Below are 16,948 nucleotides of genomic sequence, written 5' to 3'. Positions count from 1 at the left end.
TAAATATAAGGTTGAATGCTCGAATAAATGAACTTTGATCAGATAAAAGGCATATATCGAGCACAGTTTAATTAAATCTTGCCCAAGTACTTTCGATCCCTAGATCATCTTCAGGGGCATTTCGTCAATTGTGGCCTATCCGGCAAAAACAGGATGTCATAAACATATTATGTTTATGACATCCTGTTTTTGCCGGATAGGCCACAATTGACGAAATGCCCCTGAAGATGATCTAGGGATCGAAAGTACTTGGGCAAGATTTAATTAAACTGTGCTCGATATATGCCTTTTATCTGATCAAAGTAAATTTTACAATTATTAAAGCGGCATCCAAACTTGTCTAAAATACAAATAAACTCATCTTATTATCAATCAGTGGTGTACATTGGGGTTACTAGTTGCACAATTTTAAATAGAACTTCTACGCCACTGCATATTTGGCAACATTTCTAAATTTTATTAAATTCTCAATCAATTTTCATAAAAAATGCCTGTTGTAAAAATATCGTATCTCTTTTAGTTTTTGAGAAAAACAGCAGTTAATCGTTCTTTGCAGATATTTTTTTAAATGTAAAAATTTATCTTTTTTAATATTTGCTGTTGGTAAAAGTTCATAGTAAAAATAATATTAAAAATATTAAATTTTGTACAAAATGTTATTATTCATCAATAAGAATATTATGATTTTTACTATTAACTTCTATGAACAGCCAATATTAAAAACGATAAATTTTAGCATTAAAAAAAACACTGCAAAGAATGATTAACTGCTGTTTTTCTCAAAAACTAAAAAGATACGATATTTAAACAACAGGAACTTTTCATGGAGATTTATAGAAATGTTGCCAAATATGCAGTGGCCTAGGAGTTCTATTTAAAATAGTGCAACTATTAACCTCAGTGCACGTCACTGATTGATAATGTTATGAGTTTATTTATGTTTTCGATAAGTTTGAATGGCCCTTTAATAACTGTAAAATTAGAAGTCAATTGTAAATACTATTTTTGAGATATTTGCGAACAACTAAAAAATGATTTATATGTTATCACCCCGTATCTCAGAAACAAAGCATTATACGACCTTTGTTTATATGAAATTTTTTTCACTAAATGAGGTCTAGTGTAAAATCATACTTCAAAAAAACAGACTCACCCTGTGTATTATTTTTCCATTTAATTTCACTGAAGATGGTTTTATGAAGTCGAAACGTTGTCTAACAATAAAGTTGATGATGGGTTCAAAAAGACGAAAGGTCGAATATAAAATTTTTTATAACGGTTTAATAGAGCATTAAAAGCGACAATGAAAAAGTGTACAAAAGCAAATGCAGACAACCCCTATTCCCTATTTAAAAATAAGAGGAGAGGGAAGTGGAACGGTGGGGTTTCGTTATTTCCTTAAAATATAATAAATACTGCCAAATATCGAAGTGGACTGTTTTCCTTGGCCCACATTGTAACACATAATATTGCAATATAAATTTCGCATTCCTGAACTATCACTGTATCCTCCATTTTGATTATTATTTTTCTCAACTAATGCCATTTTCAAAATTCTTGATTTCCTATCCATCTTTAATGTAAATTATTGAAAAATATAAAACTATTTCTTTGAGCTAGTCTCCGACAAGTCTACCGTGATTTGATGCTTAGGTACTAAAATATAAAATTAACAAACAGTACGAGCAAGAACAAAGCGAAATCCTCCTTATAACTACAAGTTATACTGAAACATCTAAACAATAATTCTTACTGTGTTATACAGAAAAAGGCGGTAGAAACCACTTATCTCATATTTATCGACAACACTGTAGGGTCCTCACTTGATGAGCTGTAAGGAAATATACACGTAAAGTTGTCCTCTCTTTGTGTGCATAACTAAAAAATATATACAGTCTCACTTTAACAGCTGCATATAATGGCCTCACTTGGGTGGCAATATACTTGAACAATACGGGACACATACACGTAATTTTTTTTGTGTATATTGCTCATTTTTTAATTGCTATTTACTTGTCAAGGTCACTATGAAGAGTTGAATCGATTATGTCTACGTTTTCTACCGGTCCTCACTAAGTGCGTGTATTGTCAGGACCTCACTTTGATATCTGTGCATAATTATATATTTATTTATTTATAAACTTTATTTTATATTATATATATATATATATATATATATATATATATATATATGTATATATATATATACATATATATATATATATATATATATATATATATATATATATATATATATATATATATATATATATATTTTCTCCCAGCGTATGAAGTGAGCCACATATCAAAAGAAACTGCGGTTGAAGTGAGGTCCTGTACAAAGTGAGGTCCAGTATATGGACCTCACTTGGTCAATCAATGTAAGACTTTTTCGTAGACATGTACTGATGGCAAAAACTGTTTTTTTACAAAAAAAAGTGGGACCTCATTTTGTATGGTCCACATCAATTTTTAGTTCAGAGATTTTCCGCATAGAGGCGCTGACTTTGGCGTATATTTTCTAACCATGTATATTCTATGCCCTGTTGAATAACATACGATACACATAGTGAGGACCATACAACTGGCAACATCTGTTCAACCTATTTTAAAACAGTGGACCGTCGAATCAATTCAAATAGTACAAAAATGTATAATACTTTAATCCTTTTTGAGAGCGTAGGCGCAAAATTTCGGTCGAATTATTTTTAACCGCATTTATTTTTTTCGAATCGTGAGAAAACTAATAAGTAGATATTTTAAAAAAATTTAAACTCAGAATAAAAGACTACAGTATTGCCGAGGGCAGAAAGTCCCTTATAATAAACAAAAAGTTTCTTTTGAATGATATATTTAAAATAAAAAATCAGACTAAAATTTTTTTCACCTCTGTGACTTATTAAAATAAATATTATAGAAGTTCTCAGGGACTTTCGATCATAGATAATACAGTAATATTTCATTCTGCGTTTAAATTTTTCAAAAATACTTAATAGTTTCCTCAGGATTCGAAAAAAATGAACGCATTTAAAAACATTTCGAGCGAAATTTTGCGACTGTGTTCTCAGAAAGGCTTAAAATAATATACATTCTTGTAATCAGTATTTCAAAAGCTTTTAAATAAGGTGTCACATGATGTACTTTCCTATTTAGAAAATCAAAGTTATGCCTGTCACCTGAAATTTTCTTTTATAGAAACCTTTACAAAATTTGCAAGGTAAAAAGGATGATATTGTTGCTGGTTCTAGTTCTCCCAATAAAGGTTTTCGCACAGGGACAACACGATCATTGGTACAACTTTTTAGAAAATTTCCCTTGCTTCTGAGTTTATTAAAAAGTATTTTTCTTTTTTTATTACCAACTGAACATGACAAAATTTCTTGAACTTCAATCTCGGCTTCATGATGTCTGGTAATATGTCGAGAAAATTTAAGAACTTCTGTATCGCAAAAAAATCAATAGTCTTTTTTATTACATAATCTTTTTTCTTTTGATCTCATTACCTAAAAAAATGGTAAAAACAGAAAATGTTTTTGATAAATAATAAACATTAAGCATTTCAGAAACTTTAAAATATTTATGCAAAAAGTTAATTGTATTGTACAGGGTGAGTCAAATTAGATGCAAAGTATGGGGATCTCGTAAACGGTAAAACATAGGGAGAAGGGTAAACTGGGGCAAAGTTGCGTAATCAAAAGCGCAATAATTTGACACTAAAAAATCAAGGATATCTTAAGCCGTTTTGAAAAAATTCGCAAAAAACCAAAATTTTGCAATTCGGTTTTTATTTATTTTTGGAGTTATTAACAGACTAAGAACAAAACACTTTTTCATTGTCGCTTCTAATGCTCTATTAAACCGTTATAAAAATTTTTATATCCGACGTTTCGTCTTTTTGGAACCTTTTAAATAAATTTTAGCATTAAAAAAAACACTGCAAAGAATGATTAACTGCTGTTTTTCTCAAAAACTAAAAAGATACGATATTTAAACAACAGGAACTTTTCATGGAGATTTATAGAAATGTTGCCAAATATGCAGTGGCCTAGGAGTTCTATTTAAAATAGTGCAACTATTAACCTCAGTGCACGTCACTGATTGATAATGTTATGAGTTTATTTATGTTTTCGATAAGTTTGAATGGCCCTTTAATAACTGTAAAATTAGAAGTCAATTGTAAATACTATTTTTGAGATATTTGCGAAAAACTAAAAAATGATTTATATGTTATCACCCCGTATCTCAGAAACAAAGCATTATACGACCTTTGTTTATATGAAATTTTTTTCACTAAATGAGGTCTAGTGTAAAATCATACTTCAAAAAAACAGACTCACCCTGTGTATTATTTTTCCATTTAATTTCACTGAAGATGGTTTTATGAAGTCGAAACGTTGTCTAACAATAAAGTTGATGATGGGTTCAAAAAGAGGAAAGGTCGAATATAAAATTTTTATAACGGTTTAATAGAGCATTAAAAGCGACAATGAAAAAGTGTACAAAAGCAAATGCAGACAACCCCTATTCCCTATTTAAAACTAAGAGGAGAGGGAAGTGGAACGGTGGGGCTTCGTTATTTCCTTAAAATATAATAAATACTGCCAAATATCGAAGTGGACTGTTTTCCTTGGCCCACATTGTAACACATAATATTGCAATATAAATTTCGCATTCCTGAACTATCACTGTATATTATTATGTTATATTATTATGGTGAATATAAATTTGTTACGGTTTTTCATCAGTTTTTAATAGATTTTACACATATTTTATTCTCATCTTGCTATAAGCGAGATATAGATCAAGTTTCATCTATAAAAACAAACTTGTACAGTTCTTTATGTTTATATTTTTTATATAATGTCAAAGATTCTGCTCTCTTCACAGCAATATGAGATTGTTCCATCAGTCCTCGTCTTTTAGCCATTTAAAACCAATGTCTTTCAGTACAATATTGAGTGACATACAATAACCACTAAACAGATCTTTTTCCTTCAATTTGGTCCATAAATGGATTAAAGTCACATGAGTGACAAAAGGAAGAGTTGAAATTCTGACTTTTGGGTCCCTAGACAAAGTATTAAGAAGATTGTAGTATGATAGTATTGGTAAGATTGTAGTGTTAATAACTCAATTTGTGAAAAATTTGCACTTGTGTCACTGTTTTCCTAAAGGTGCGATATATTAAAAATATTAATTGTTTTTTATGTAATTCATTCGATAGTTTTATATTTCTCAACATTAGGTAATATTAAATCTTAACAATATTAACTTTGTTGTTGTGACTTTCTTTAAATTTATTTATTGCCGTTCTATATTTATGTTTACACTGGTAATAGTCGGAAAGAGGTTTAAGCTGTTTAATGTTAAGACCATTAATCTCCTCAATAGTGAAAAAGTATAAACACTTCAATAAAAAAAGAGTATATACTTAGTACGCACGTAAGAAGTTATACTTCTATTATATGATTTCAACGAAATAAATATGTTTTAAACAGTTTATTTGTATTTTTTTTAAATATTAAACTAATTGTATTACTTATTTTTTTCCGAAAAAGTTCTTAAAATAATACCAAGAATTCAAAAAAAAGTAAGGAAACAACACGAAGTGTTCCACAGATACGTGATTCCGTAGCGGTCACTCATCCAACTCATAACCGCGTTCGACTCTGCTGCTATATGTGACAATAGAAGAAAATTGAAGATATGAGTTGATAAAGGTGCTATGTCCATTTTTTTCAAAAAATGACTTATTTGTATATTTGGTTACCTAAAGTCGTAATACAACCCCTGAATAACTCAAGATTCTTAAATTGTTAATAATAAGGATTATTTTAATTGATAAAGGTACTATGTCCTATGACTAAGTACCCTTTTTTATTAGATAAAGGTGCTATGTCCATATTTAAAGACATGGCACCTTTATCCACTAGATAGTGGGAAAGTTTTATTTACATGGTAGGTGCCATGTGACATTTTAAGGTTATGTTTGTTGTTTATCACATCTTTCAACATGGGTTCGAGAAGTAAAAGAATGTTAGAATTAGTAAAAAACAAGAAAATATGTGTTTCAAATAAAGGTAAGTCCGAATAGAGAATTTTTTTGTAGATAGAAACTGTATTTTGTACTTCTCTAGAGGTCAATACCAATGCGGTGATTTTGGAGCAGCCAAGCACTAGTGGACTTCAAAAGAAGGTCAACTCTAAAGCAGGTAAGCATATTAAAAAATTTTTTACTACCTTTATTAATTAATCATCTCTTTTTAATAACAATTTACCACCTCTGCAATTCAATTTTTTATTTAAAAAAATATAGATATAATATACATTACTTGAGTTATTATTACATACATACTTACCTATGTACATAAATTAAATTTTTAGACTATATGGATAATTGTACTGATGAAAGTGTTACATCAGGCAGCGAATATTCCCCTTCCAGTGAAGAAGATTCAGAAGAGGATTCTGATAACTCAAATATTTCTTATTCGACGAGTCTCATAAACAAATATCCGGATGTTGATAGAGTCAAACGTAAAATGTTTTCTGATAACCAAGAAATTAAAAAGGTAAAGCTAAAAAAAGTTAAGATTGAGAAATAAAAATAGAAATTAGAAATAAGTATAAATTTAATAAATAACTAAGATATTTTTAAGGTTCCGATAAACAGCAGGAAAACCGCGGATAGGATTGACGAAGTGCAGGAGGAAATACCTCGGGAAATACGTATAGAAGACCATAACCAGCAATTCTATGTTACTGCCGATGAAATAAGTAGAAGAGAAATTGTTAAACCAGTTTTAAAAATAACCAAAAAAAGAGTCCGGAAACCTGATAATTGGAAACGAAATAAAGCTGCAAGGTTAAGACAACAAGGTAAAGAATATATTTCTCAAAAGACTGGTAAAGTGATGGAAGAAAAAACAATTAAAAGAGATTTACTGTGTAAAGAAAAATGTAGATTAAACTGTACTGGGAAGTTTAGTATTGCAAGCAGAGAAGAAATTCTAAGAAAATTTTATAAGCTAGATACAAATTCCAAAAATATTTTAATTTTTAAAAGTATTAAGATGCAGGAAGTTAATCGTCACCGCCCTCGTAAAAATATAAAAACGAAAGCTTACAGCTATAAATATTTTATAACGTGTGATAAAGAAAATACACTAGTGTATAAAGATGCTTTCTGCTCTTTATACCGAATTGGACGAAAAAAAGTCTTTAAAGCTCAAAATGACTTAAAATCTGGCCAGGTAATGCCCTCACCACATAAGCAAGGGCATCACAAAAATCCAAAAAAAATATCCGATGAAGTAATAAAGTGCATTGAAAATCATATCAAGCAGTTTCCTTCAGAAGAATCACATTATTCTAGGACTAAAAACCCACATAAAAAATACCTTTCCCCTTTACTAAATATTAACCGACTTCATCAACTGTATATAGAGGATTGTCAAACAAAAAAGCTCGAAACTAAATATTTCGTAAAGGCCTCTTTTTACAGACATATATTTGAAACAAGGTTTAACTTATCTTTTGGTGTACCAAAAAGTGATACTTGCAGTTTATGCGATGCTGGAGAGAACTCTTTAGAGCACTCGAATAATTTTCAACTTGCTTTTGCGCAGCAGAAAGTTGACCGCGAAGCAGTAAAAATTTCCAAAGAAAAATGTTACATAACAATGGATCTTCAACAAACGATGCCTTTGCCAAAGCTATCAACGTCAAAATCTTTATATATATATATATATATATATATATATATATATATATATATATATATATAAGCGGGGATCCTACAGCTTCTGCCGCTTCCCGCATTTCGATCGCCATCTTTTTCTATCTCTCCAGGTGTCTTCATCAATGGCTCTGTCTTTCATGGTTTCCATAACACCTTGTATCCAAGACTTGGCTGGTCTTCCAAAATCTTTTTACTTAAGACAAATGTGGCTATACAACTGTCCACTGTTTGTCTGCTTCTTAAAGAAGAAAATCCCCAAATTGATCATTTAATAATTTGGTCAGATCAATGTGGGGGACAATACAAAAACTTCTTCATTATTAACCTTTTTCAATACCTAATATTAAATAAAATATTTAAGATCATTCACCATAAATTTCCCGAAGTTGGTCACAGTTACCTTGACTCTGACAGAGACTTTGGAAGAATAGAAAAGGTTCTTAGAAAACATCAGAATATTTATATACCAGACCAATATCGGGAAATTATTAGATCTGCGAGTACCAAACAAAGTGTATGCCTTAACATGGAACATTTTTTTTATTGCTTTGAAACTCTACCTGCAAAACTTCATTTAAACAAAAGACTCACTAATAGTCTGGACCAAAAAATAAATTTTCGAGATAAAGTGAAGTGGCTAAGAGTAAGTTGTTTCGGAAAATACTTTTACAAAACTAGTTTAGATCCGTTTACTCCATTTATGGAAGTTGACTTACAAAAAAAAAGAGAACTGATAGTACAAAGTAATCAAGTTGTTTTACAAAAGTTACCTAAATGCGGTGGTTTGACTTCTGAAAAAATTTCAAATCTACAAGATCAACTTACGTTTATTCCAGCAGAGTATAAATGGTATTATGATATTGTTTTAGAAGAATGTTTGAAAAACCCTAAGAAAAAACGTAATTCATGTTAAATTTAAATGTTTCTGTGTCTTTGTTTATAAATTTTTAATGTATCTTACTTTGCTTTTGTTAATCTGCAAATAAAATTTAATTTCCAGATTATTTAATAGTTTTTTTTATTATTTTTTTTAAATTTAAATACAACATAGGTGACATAACACTTTTCTCTACTCAAGTTTATACCAACATCTGCATAAAATGTTGGTTGATTAAGGTGCTATGTCCATTAAAATTAAAATTACTAAAAAAGTTTAAATTCTAGAAAAACAAAAAATATTATATAAAAAAGTACAAAACGATTCTAATCTAATAAGATATTGGTAATTTTTATGAAATTTATTAAAAAAAATATATAAGTGAAAACGCGTTTCCTTCAATTACTCAATATCTGAAAAAGTGGACATGGCACCTTTATCATCTCATGTCTTCAATTAATACAAAATTAATTTTTTTGGCAGATTGTACAAATAGTATTAAGATTACTTTTTAATCATCTTTTCATCATATTTTTATTAATTCTGTTCCCGACAAATACTAAACCCAAATACACAAACAGTATAATAAATAATATATTTATTAAATTTAACTTTATAAAGTACATCCACCAAAATAATAGCCATTTAGTTATTATTACATTGACAGTAAGTGGTTCGTATCAATGATAAATTATCTACACATCGAAGTAAATTTCATTTAATATTTGGATTTAACTTGTTTGAAAATTAATCATGACACTGTAAATAACCTTCAGCAGCAAAATCCAACAGTGGTGAACCATTAAGAATACCGAAGCAAAAAGATGCCAAAAAGACAACGTGCAAAACCAGTTGTTGATGTAGACAAATTTAACCAAATGACCATTCGAAATGTTATATACGATATTTACAAAAAAGTAAGTTTTTGGCCAATTTCACATATCAAAAATCTTTAAATAGATAATCAGCTTGGAGCAACAAGCTAAATTACAAATACTACAAGCAAAATGAGCAGAAAGTGATATTTTTAATGGTAGTCTTACTTTTCTATGGATAATTGTACGCTATATTGGTTTTCGTTATAAAAAGGTAATCCACTATGTGGTTTATTAGAGTTACCCAAAATTGTTTTCAAAAGGCATATACTTTTGCAGCAGTATGTGAAACTAAAAAAAAGGTCTATACACATTTTGTTTTCTTAGACGAGACATGGATTTTTCAAGATGGTACTATTAGTCGTTCTTAGCAAGATTTGAGTGACAAAAGTAGTAAGAGAGCTAAAGTCGGTGGTGCAAGGTAAACATGTGTTTAAAAAATACATTTAAACTCAACTATTTTTTGTTGCAACGTTTAAATTTTAAAGAAATAAAAACATTTAACAATTTGCTTTAAAATAAACCTGAACTGGTTTTGGGAAGTTATGCTTAGTTTCACCATCATTTTTTTAAATTATAATCAAAAACCAAACACAAAATATCAAACTCATCAATATTATACTGCCGCACTACATAAGAAGATTGTTTGTAACATTTACCATTACCTTCAATAACAGCAAAGGCAACTAATTGCATAATATTTATATTATATTTTGGTGATTTAAATTATTTTTTAGATAATATGTTTTATTTAGAAATTTAAACTATTTTTTAGATACATCGTTTTCCATGCAGAACATTGTAATGGATTTCAAATGATGAAAAGGTTGCTGGCGTGAGCACCTATTAATAAATGTTAGGGAAATAAATCTTTCACTCACAATATTCGGCCCTCAAGTAGAATACATTATGTATATAAACAAGTGTGTATTAAAATACCCAACAAACAATTACTTGAGTAGTACAGAGGACTTGATCAATAGTCAGTCAATCAATCAAATAGAATAGAAATATGTATGTGTGCTTTAAATTTATATTAGACATTAAGATTCCATAGACCAGCTTCACTGATGTTAACTGTTTAAGTTATTTTTAATAAAATAAAGTAATGTAAAATAAGATAAATAAATGAAAATACTTACATATCAGTACAGTTATAATCTATACATCCAATGTGATATGAAGATGGAATTGTACTGATATGTATAGTTATGTTATGGCTACGGTAGATCGGAGCAGGACATATTTATGAGCCCTTCAGACACTTAGACCTCCTAAGACGGGTCCATTGTATCACCACTATCATACGGTATAGGCCCATGAAAATCAAGTCTTCGGCATTTCTGGAGCCTGGGTTGTTCCGGACTCCAATATCAGCAGTAATCAGCAGGGATTCTAAGTCTTGGCTCTTCCTGCTATTCTGAACGTCTAATCCTTTAGTAACCTTGTGACCCCACAGAAGGCCACAAGTCTCTTTAAAGATAACTTCCCTATTTGGCTTGGTTGGCACTTCCAGAGGACATGTGAGGAGGCTTCCTCCTCGTCATTACAAAGATGGCATCATGGGCTATCCGCCAATCCAAGCAGATGAAGGTGTCGCCTGAGTCTACAGTGGCCAGTAAGCATACTGACCACCAGAGAGCACCTACTATGTGGAACCTAGCCTGTCTTATATTTTCGCAACTGACCCAGGAGTCCTGGAACCTCCACAGAAAAAGCTCTTTGAGCTGACCAGTACTAAAGGGCACTCCAGTCACAGGTTCGGGTCCCACCGTCAGAGTAAATGAGCCCTGTCGTGCTAGGGAGTCAGCCCGTTCTTTTTTTATGCCTGGGCGTCCTGGTACTCATACCAATTGAACCAAAAAGCAGGATAAGAACTCAAATTGGGGGGCCATGCTGTTCTGTAGCATAAAAAGCACAGGACAATAATCAAGGACCTGTCTCTCGACATCACAATGGCCCATCCGCCCATTAATTCCCAACCAGTATCCAAAGCAGTTAAGACGATAGGCTACTATGCGATGTAGAGAACTACATTGAGATGTAGAGAAGGTAAATCCAGCAAAGCCTGAAGAGCCGCTGTGGACGTTATCCTCATAGCTCCTGAGATGCCAACGCATGCCAACCGCTGAAGGCGAGTAAGCTGGGCCTTAACTAAAACCAGTCTAGTCCGGGCCACCACACAATGGCCGCATACGTCAGGATAGGCCTTGTCATGGATTGATACCAACAATATAACATTTTTGTCTGCAGACCCCATTTGACTACTAAAGCTCTTCTACACGCTTAGAAAGCTGAAGTGACCTTCTTCACCTTGGTGTCCAGATGTTCCTTCCATGAAAGTTTAGAATCCAGGATCACTCCTAGGTACTTCACTGACTTGGAAACCATACAGTTTTATCATTGAAGGTAAGTCTCTTGAAGGTCCGATGGCCCTTCTCCGAGTACACAAAATCACAGCAGTTTTCTTAGGATTAACCGCGAATGCTTGCTTACGGCACCATTCCTCAGCGAGCTCGAGGCTCACCTGAGCGACCTCGTGCACCGTTCCTAGAAAGAGCTTCTCAACCAGTATAACTATATCAGCGTAGGTGTGTGTATACCTTGTTTGCACAGTACCTAAAGAAGGCTTTCAATTACCAGGCACCACAGCAAGGAGGACAAAACTCCACCCTGAGGAAAACCACAAAATGCCGACACCCGAACGCAACAACCGTTTTAGTACGCAGCTATCTGTCTCTGAGAAAGCAGGACTCGGATCCACGTCAGCTACAGCCAACCCATGCCTCTTCTCAGTATCACACATGGAATTAAAATTAGCACAACTAAATCCCTCAATATCCATAAAGATACCTAGGCTGTGTTTCTTCCGTTCTAGCATCGGCTCCACCCTGTAAAAAGATGATGCAGGACCGTCTCACAAGACTACCCAGCTTGGTAGGCATTATGACGTGCATGCAAAGGATTGCTCCTAAACACTCCATCATATATGAACCGATCTACGAGTCTCTCTAAAACCTTTAAAAGGAATAACGAGATACTAATTGGTCGAAAGATATAGCAAGGATATATAACCCTTGTAAACGATAAAGACAGGCCCTGTATCCTAACTAGAGCGGAGGCATACTGATATGTACGTATTTTCATTTGTTTATCGACAAAAACGAAATTTGCTTTTCAAAGTTTATAATTTTTATAATTCAATAGCCGACCCAAATGAACTATTTCTCGAATTTTAAACGTCAGTAAATTTTTTAAAAATAACAAATTTCCTTTTGAATTATATGGAAAAATGGTTTTTGTACTTGAATTACCTATTGTTGCGATCAATGACGATAATTATTATCACCTTTATTACTTTCCAACGAGATACCAAACTTATTTTAGAACCATTATTCCAAAATCCAAGTTCCTGCTTTCCAATCAGTACAAATATGCACTTACCAACGTCCAAGGTCAAAAATTGTTAGAAGAATATTTATGTATTAATTATTATTATTATACAATTAAAGTAACATAATGAGCCCCTTGCGAAGTGCTCCTCATCCAGTTCTTAAAATTTACAAATCAATGTCAACCAGTGCCAACAGAAAATAATATAAAAATTCAAAACTAGAAGTGGATTGTAATAACGCTAAAACAACGTGCATAGTATTAAAAAATGCGACAAAAATTCGGACAATATTCAATTAAACGGTAGTTACTTAATCGAACTCAATAGTGCATGTGAAATATATTTATGTATAAAAAAAATTACCTTTTAAAAAACATTTGAACTAAAAACTTGTTAAAATACAACTGCTAATTTAGAAAGTTTATCAAAAAACTCGGTCAGTGAGCTAAACTTATAAACATATAAACATATAACAAATAAAAATAGACTAAATAAAATTAGACGAATTAAAAAATATGTAAAGTACTCCAGCAGATGAAGAAACGAAAATAAAACAATCTGGGGACAGTTTCCGTTCATTTTCAACATGTCATTTTGTATACTATCATTTTATATGTCGTAGCAATTATTTTAGTTGTTTATATCATTTGGCAAATATACAGAAAAAGGACAAACCAAGAACCACCAAAGTAATTCACAGAACGAGAAAAATTAATTTTTCATTCCTTCAAACTTTGCTGCCCCATAGTTCTCATGCAGCCCCGTAGGAATTAAGAAACAAGAACTGCTATATTTTGTTTCAAGTTAAGAAAATAACATTGCGCTTATGGATATCAGTGTTGCCAAAACTCTCAGGCACGTGTTGCTATTAGATTGTCGATATATGATTCATTCTAATCAGAGCTGTATTCAGCACTGTGTAGTTGTAGTTAATTAATTTTACTAATAAAAGGATATGTATAATTCATTACAAAATAATGCATGATAAATACTTGTTTCTTTAACAACTGATAGATATAGGTATTTAATTATTGTTATACTAATAAAAATAGTTAAATGTTACTATTGCCTAATATTACATATTTGTTAACGCTTTAGATAAAATGTAACTAAAAAAATAAGGTGCAGCTTTAATTTTATTTTCAGGTAAGTAATAACAACAATTACATACATAAAAATTTTTCCTTGTGTACAGGGTGAATCACCACTACCGGAACGGAAGATTACAGCGAAAGAGTAAAAAAATTTAAAATTATTAGTTTGTAAGTTGATAAAAGCTACATTTTAAAATTATTTTGGAATATTTAACAGGGTGTCCCAATAAATTTCGGCGTATCAAAGTTATATTTTATCTTCTTATTCTTCTTCCTTTTTATAGGCAATCCTGCTTGTTCATTGGCGGATTGATACCTCTATGGAAGGTTGTCACTTCATCTTTTGCGCGGTCAGCCGATACTTCTTCTACCGATTAATGATTTATCTCTTGTTATTTTGACCACTTTAAACCTTTGTCTTTTTTAACCAGTGCAAGAATTTTGTTCAATGTCGGCGGTAAATTGTTAAAGAATAAACTATGCACGATGGCACGTAGTCGCGTATGAACTACTGCATCGTAAGTGAACTTTCCGCTGTTCACTCTACTATTGGTACGTTTTTTTTTATGGGCCTTAGTACTCCTTCCGCAGCTTCTTTGCGTATTTTAGAAATAGTAGTTAAACTTACTCAGGTCATAGCAGTTACTTTATCGGTTAAACTTCTAACACTTTCACCACTTTTTAAATTTAGTAAATAATTAAATACATTTAAAACAATTTGTTTTGCACGGATGTCCAAGATATTCCCTTGGCTTAATTGGTGAATTTCCATTTTCAATTAACATTTAACTGTAAAGTCAGAATAACCACTAAAGAACCACAAAGCCTTATTATCATTATGTAGTCAGAGAACGACATAAAATCGCTGATATACGCACATCGTATTATTTTAAGTTGCAATTAGAAATTAGATATATTTATGCATTCCAACGGATAGCGGGACAACCGCGATATACAAAGCGGTCCGTTTAATTGTTTATTTTTAATAGCCGGCAAAATGCATGATTTAGCTAAGTAATATTTTCTACTGATTTTCGTGATTCGTGGCATATGGTATTCTCACCGAAAAACAAATAAACTATCGTTACTATAATTGAAATAATATACCATAAAACTATCTTTTGTAAATACTATTTATTTAATTAAAATCATTTTCATTACTTTTCATTTCTTATTTCGAATGGGCACTTTTGGTCAATTACGTTAAAAAACATTAATTTTATGTCTGTAGAAACGAAAATACAAATAATAGAACCCTGAATCGTGTTTGTGTTCATAGTGGCATCGCCGCGCTTCTATCGTCCATAAGAAATACATCGCCATATCTCCGCAACGCGATTTTCTTAACGTGGAACGCTCTATAGTTCGACTAAAAATGAATAGGGCGGAGTCAGCAAGCTTCGACAACATTATAAATTTTGCTTTTATTTATATAGCGTCACTTTTTATATTTCATTCATTGTAGTAAGAAGAAGAACGAACAGAGATGACCCGGACTATAAAGCGCTCAACAGAAGCGTTAAAAAAAATATTCGAAAAGACCTCAGAGCTTATAGAACAAACCAGATTCTTGAAACCATAGAGAACAATAAGAGCATGAAAGTACTAAAAACATGTAAATCCGCTGGCAGGAATAAAATCATAAAGATAAAAGACGACCGTGGAACATTGTGCTCGCATAAGGAAGAGATCGTTAGAGAAATCCGAAAATTTTACGAGAAGCTGTATACTTCTACTATTCCGAACCTCGGTATACCAACAAAACATATCTTAAATGTGGGCTCAGAGGATCTCCCTGAAATAATAACATCAGAAATTAGAGCCGCCCTAAAACAAATGAAAAATGGGAAAACACCAGGAGAAGATAAAATTACTTTAGAGATGCTAAAAATGGGAGGCACTGCATTAGAAGAGGCACTGCACAATGAGAGCATTACTGAATAAATGCCTATTTGAAGGACAAATACCAAAAGCATGGAAAAATGCGGAAGTCATTCTACTCCATAAAAAAGAAGACGCCGCAAATATAGAAAACTACCGACCAATAAGCTTGTTGTCACACCTTTACAAACTACTAACCCGAATAATATCAAATAGATTGACAGCTAAGCTAGATGCATACCAACCGGTGGAGCAAGCAGGCTTTCGTAAGGGTTTTAGCACTATCGATCACTTGCAAACAATCCGGACAGTTATTGAAAAAAACAATAGAGTACAATATACCACTACATCTGACATTTGTCGATTATCACAAAGCATTCGACAGTATCGAGAAATGGGCTTTCTTAACAGCATTGGACGACGCCAGAGTAGATTCAAGATATGCTGCCCTCCTTAAGAATATATACGATGATGCTACTTTTCACGTAAAAATAGATGATGATCTGGAAACTATGAAAAGAGACCTTGGCAAAGGCGTGAGACAGGGTAACACCATCTCACCCAAGTTATTTACATTGGCATTAGAAAATGTCTTCAAAAAACTAAATTGGGTCGAAAAGGAATTAAAAATAGATGGAGTATATCTTAACCATTTGCGTTTCGCAGACGACATAGTACTAATAAGCACAGATATCCATGAACTAAAATCAATGCTACAAGATTTAAATCACAAATCGAATCAAATAGGATTAAAAATGAATCTCGACAAAGCAAAGATATTAAGCAACAGCCTAGAAAACATCACGATAGATAACATCAATGTAGAAAAGGTAGAACAATATATATCTAGGACATGCAATTAAAAACGAAAAGGAAAATCAAACCCTAGAAATTAAAAGAAGGACACAATTATCATGGGCTGCTTTTGGGAAGTTGAGCTTCATTTTAAAAGACAGAAAAATCCCAATACACTTAAAACGAAAAACCTATGACACTTGTATACTACCAGTTGCAACTTATGGATTGGAAACTATGGCAATAACAAGAAAAATGGCAGAACAATTAAGAGTAACTCAACGGGCCATG

The sequence above is a fragment of the Diabrotica undecimpunctata genome, chromosome 6 (genome assembly GCF_040954645.1).
Source record: "Diabrotica undecimpunctata isolate CICGRU chromosome 6, icDiaUnde3, whole genome shotgun sequence".
NCBI lineage: Eukaryota > Metazoa > Arthropoda > Insecta > Coleoptera > Chrysomelidae > Diabrotica > Diabrotica undecimpunctata.
This window is presented reverse-complemented; position numbering follows the sequence as displayed.